The following is a 6,000-nucleotide window of genomic DNA, read 5'->3' as shown; positions in this document are numbered from 1 at the left end:
AATTGAATTGAATTGATCAGACAGCATGGGGATTGCACAGGTAGGCCTTAGGCGGGCCACAATAAAAGGCCTTAGGCGGGCCACAATAAAAGGCCTTAGGCGGGCCACAATAAAAGGCCACTCCAAAACACAGACAGTTGGTTAGATCACTGACACAGATTTGGTAAAAACCACAAACCAAGTCTGAACTCTTGGAATGTGAATTAGTCATTTCCATCAACTGGTGAGACCTTTTCTAATGTGATGCTTTAAAGCAGATTAAACACGACTACTAACAAAGCGGATCTCATCAGTCTGCTCTGTCAGAGTACTAGTTTTAAAATATTAGTTGGTTTATAAAGCACTGAACGGTTTAGGGCTAAAATACATTTCTGATCTTCTGCTTCGTTCCGAACCATCCAGACCTCTCAGGTGGTCTGAGACCAGGTCTGCTTTCTGTCCCGGGAGTCAAAACTAAACCTGGAGAAGCAGCGTTCAGTTTTTATGGAACAAAGTCCCAGAAACCTGCAGAAACTGAAACTGAGACTTTTCTTTGTGCCTTTTATTGAATCTAATGTGAGACTTTTATCTCACACTGCTCTGTGACTCTCCTGCTTTATCCTGTTTTTATTTTCTCTGTAACATTTTTTAATTGTATTTAAATGTCCTTCATCCTGAGGGGGACATGAAGGTCTGGATGTCTGGTGCGTTTCTGTTCTTTCAGCTCGAGCGGTCGAATTTTCGGCTGAAGTGTCGACGCTTCGGTTCAGACTGAACGCCAGCGAGAGCTCAGTGGACGACCTGAAGAAGAAGAGCTCAGGTGAGCCACGAAAGACAAAATGTCAGAGGCTTCAGCTGGTTCACATGAATTTCCCCTCGTGGATAATAATTAAGTTCACCTGTTCTCACCTGTTCTCACCTGTGAGCACGCTTCCCTTCTCTCATTCAGAGTTCTGTTCAGTCAGATGTGGTGTGTTTCTCTGGTCGCTGTTGTAACCCTGTGCCCATAGGTGTCATTTACACTGGGGACCCCGGGGACCCTGGGAACACTGGGGGACGCTGTGGACGCTGTGGACATGTCCCCATCACTTTTTGAAAGCATAATTTGTTAAAAAATAGCAACAAGAAATGTTAACTACCAAATGAAAATGCTTTGAGAAAGGTTTATTTGCACAATAAGAAAACATGCAATTTAAACATAGAAGAAATAAATGTGTGTTGTCCAAACGCAGAACCTTAAGCTAAAAACACAAGCTGCTGATTACTGCATTATATTCTGTTATATTTTTATTCTTTGAACTGTCACTTTTCCCTCTGCAGAAATGTCTCCAGAATGCAGGAAATGAACTGTTTAACGCTCCTCTGGTTCTCGTGTCCCCAGTATTGTGCATCGTCACGTCCCCGGAGGTAAAGGTGCCCTCGTGTCCCCGCCGCTTTTTAACCCTGCGTTGGTGTCTCCACAGCTCTGGCGGCGGAGCTGCCGTTCCTGCAGACGAGACTGAGGGCGAGTGAGAGCACAGTGGAACAGCTGAGGAGGAAGAGCGCAGGTCATCATCATCATCACATTTAACAGCCACACTCTGTCTGTCTGCCCACATGATAGTGAGAGTAAGCAGCGCCCCCTGCGGCCTGTGGTGTTTTGTTTTCTGTCATATCTGTAACGTTACAGTGTCGGGTGATCACGTTAAACGTGGACAAAGCTTCAGATAATGAGGTAACTGTATTTAAATGAAAACCCTGTGAGCCAAAACCTCAGATTTCCCACGGTTCATGAACGCTTCAGTTTTCTCTACATCGGGGGTATTCAGTTAGAATTCAGAGGTCCAGTTAGAGAAAATTCTCCGAAGCAAAGGTCTGAAACATCATAACGACTAACTTGTTATCATTCAGTGCCATAACGTATAGTTTATAGTATCAACATGTTTTTAGTCAACAGCTGACAATGTTTCAACAATATTCTGTTTTCACATCAAACTGGAGGGATAATAAATAATAACTACTCTAATAATAAACTCTAAACTTCGAAATTTAAGTAAACTAAAATAAAGTGGTTAATTTCAGTAAAAATGAAATAAAAAGTGTAGCTTGAAGTGATGAAGTTCAGTCTTAACACTCAACACATCTTAGCAAATGAACAGCTGTAACGCCTCCTCTTCTCTTTCATTCCCTCTTACAGAGCTACCACTTTCCTACTTTCTCTCGTTCGGTGAGAAACGTGAGCTCTAGTTTGTCCTGCCAGCTGGACTGGAGCTCTGAGAGATTCTGGTTCTGAACCGGTGTGGGAGGAATGTAGGTGTGGTGTCCGAACAATAATGCTGCGATGATGTGTTGAGAAGAAATCCCCTTGACACTGTTCTTGATCATAAAAGTTTATTACATCAAGGAGTTCAGCATCAATTACAAGCTCTGCAGCAGCTTGGAGAGTGACCCAGCCCGATGGCCACTCTGTCTCTCTGTACATCAAACACAGCTTATATAGGACATGTGTAGGTATCTGTTAGACACCATATAAAGGTCTGAGTCTGCAAACTAAAGCTCCAATCCATATAAGAGCACAGTGCTGTAGGATAAGTGTAGACATCTTGTTGGACACCAGATAAAGGTCTGAGCCTCCACGTAACCACTGACCTCTGCTCTCCCCTTAAAGGTCACTAATCCTCTATCCAGCTGCTAGAGTGTTATTTTAAACTGTAATGGTCAAATGCACATATGTTATACACCACATAGGCTACATGTAGAATCTGTACAATCTTGATTAAAAAAGCCATGTGAAATCTCTTTTTTTCTTTCGCCTCCTCTCTCCGTGCACGTTTCCAAAACTTCACTACACAGTCTCCGGTGTATCTCACTCGCGTGCTCGAATCGCAGTGCTCGGAATGCACAGATTTGATTGGCTGAGCAGCGTCACACGAGACGATTGGAGCACATGCGATTGGTCTGTGAGTTTCCTGGGCCGCTAAACCAGGACAGCAAATGCTAGAAAAGCTGCGCGGGTTAAAAAAAGAAACTCTCCGCCGCCTCCCGGGCTGTAGGTCGGGAGTCCGGATCAGGACCGCGGTCCGCCTATTAGTGACCTCTGCGCTACATCGTACAGATATATATGGTCAGTGCAGCCTCATCTGCCCGGAAACCGCTCAGCGCAGTCTGTTGAAGATGAAGTTAGTCAAAATTTGGTTTTCCCAAAGAAGAAAGCGCCAAACAAGACTATTTACGGTCCCTTTTCTTTTTTACAAGACAAAGTTTTGTGGATGAAAATGATTTGCGAGTCGAAGTTTTACGAGTGCAAAACTTTGTGACTTGCAAAAAACTTGCGAGTGAAAAAGTCCATCGTTCTTTTGTCATTACATCTTTGATCGTTTATCTTATCCATTTTTTGTTCGTTCATGTAGAGTACTCAGCGTTTGTGAATGAGTAAATGAATGAATGCATGTTTATATTAAACAACTCCGACTCTTAATCACTGTTGTTGTTGACGTTTTTAGAAACTGACAGAATCCAGGAGAAGTTTGGTTTAGTCTGTTTTATTTTATTATTACATAAATATTAAATGATAATTTATATTTGATTGATTTCCCTTTTTTGAGCCAACAACAGCCGGGTAAAAGACGCTTCAGGGTCTTGGCCAATCAGAAGACAGTGGGTTTTTAAGGCGGGGGTCCCCTTCAACAGACAGGAGCATCTACAGCTTGTTTCAGACAGAGGCTGAAATGAGGGCCTGCATGAAGTATAGGAGAAAGGATTAATTTTTTTGACTTTGAATAATGCAAAAATTACAATCCAGCGGTCACAGACCTACAGAACAGGAGTGCAGTCTGAAAGGTTTCCTCTGACACGTAGTAACGGCGTTTCCATGAAGAACAAGATTTAAAGATGCGTTCCTGCAGCAGAGTTCTGTCTGGTTTAAAGTTTGAGGAGGTCGTGCAGATGTTAACATCTGGTCCTGATGTGTTTCAGTCCTGGCGGTCAGACTGTGTCACGCTGAGCGCCTGATGGAGGAGCTGATGAAGCAGACCTCAGGTCAGATTCAGGATAAATAACAGGAGTTATCAATAAACACAGAACAGCTTAATCAAACGTTTGAATGTTCAACACACCTTTAACCCTTTATTTCCCAGAATTCCCGGCCTCTAACAGATCATCCGAGTCTGAGCTGGAGAGTCGCCTGAACGCCCGTCTGGAGGACTTGAACACAAGCACACTGGGTGACTGAACTGATCGATCAGAAATCAGCGGTCCTCAGTCTTCCCTGTGTGGAAGGAATGTTTCTGATTCTGAACTCGATGCTGCCGATATAATCCCTCGCCCTCGTGGTATTTTTAAGGGAGTAGCATGTAGCTGCAGTACCGGAGGCTGCAGTTTCAGGACTGGAACTGCATTTCTAGGACCCGTGTTTACTTTGATACCAGCTATGTTACTCTTTACAGCCCCCTGAAGCCAGTTACCGTCACCACAACCTCCACGAGTGTGTGCCTAAACTTAAGTTATTGATTATATGCATGTCGGCCGGTTAACCCTACAGCTGCTAGCTCACAGGGTTAACCTCCCTCGTGTTGCTGTGCATTAGCACCACCACTCCACTAGATGGCGCTGTCGCAAAAGAACTGCGGTCCCAGGATTGCAGGGGTCCTGAAACTGCAGCCTCCCGTACTGCAGCTACATAATATTGTTTTAAAGTGTTCTTCAGGTCTGATGTCAGGTCTGTAGCGCCCCCTGCGGCCGTAATGTTCATCACACAACAGAACCCAAACCAGCAGATCTAGAGCTGCAACGATTAGTCGATTGTTATTAATCGTCAACTGTTTTGGTAAAAAAATGATAATTTTTGATATTTTCAAAACGAAAATACAGAATATTTGTTGGTTGCAGCTGATTTAGTGGTTTTCTTTGTCAGACATGAAAAAAGCAAGATGAAACTTTTTCCCTGTTTTCTGTCCTTCAGCTCTGCAGAGTCGGCTGAAGTCACTGGAGGATCATCTGAACACACCAGCTGAGGGAGACCTGCTGAACGCAGACCTGCTCAGCGTCTTACAAGGTTCATCGTTCGGCTACAGACTACTATGATGGTGTTTTTGTGTCTTTTCGATGCAAGTAAAAAATTCAGCCGCACTGCAATCAAAAATCAAGTTTATAAAAAAACAAGCAAAATGTTTGGACTGCAAATCTGTCCTCGCAGTTCACATGTTTTTGCTAGTGAAAAAGTATAACAAGGTTTTTTACAAGTCAAAGTCTTGCGAGTGAAAATGTTTAGCAATTTTTTTCCATCCATTAAAACAACCAAAATCCTTTCATAGACGACCCGCTCGATGTTTCTCGTTAGCGCATTCAGTCACAGATTCACGTCCATCACTTCTTTTAATTGTCATTACATCTTTGACTTTCAACCTTTTAATCTTATCCATTTATTTTTTGTTTGTTCATGTAGAGTACTCAGCGTTTATATTAAACGACTCCGACTCTTAATCACTGTTTATAGAAACTGACAGAATCCAGTTGAAGTTTGGTTCAGTCATCTGTTTTATTTTATTATTACATAAATATTAAGTCCATTACCTCAGTCTGAAGGATTTATTAATTAACTACAATAACATGGTTAAGGATGCGAGAACACACTATTTTTCTGATCTCATTACTACACATAAACACAATCCCAGGTTTCTGTTTAGGACTGTGGATCAGCTGGTAAACCCAACCCCTCCTTGTGCCTCAGCTGGAAGTAATGATGACTGTGAAATGTTTTTATCTTATTTTACCAATAAGGTGGTGTCAATCAGAGCCTCTATTACCCCCGTGGCCTCTTACTCAGAGGTTCCTCACCAGCAACAAGAGAGTTTTAACCAGTTTTATCCCATCAACTTGTCTGAGCTTTTAAAAACAGTATCACAAATGAGAGTGTCCTCCAGCCCACTTGATGTGATACCTACAAAGTTTTTACTGAAAGTAATAGATTCTGTTGGGCCCCATTGATCTCTGTTTTCAACAGTTCCCTATCTACTGGTTGTGTCCCTGATTATTTTAAAACGG

Source organism: Micropterus salmoides, unplaced genomic scaffold (genome assembly GCF_014851395.1).
Source record: "Micropterus salmoides isolate LMB-PRFRI ecotype aquatic unplaced genomic scaffold, ASM1485139v1 Ms_hic_scaffold_19, whole genome shotgun sequence".
Classification (NCBI taxonomy): Eukaryota; Metazoa; Chordata; class Actinopteri; order Centrarchiformes; family Centrarchidae; genus Micropterus; species Micropterus salmoides.
Note: the sequence above shows the minus strand (reverse complement) of the source record.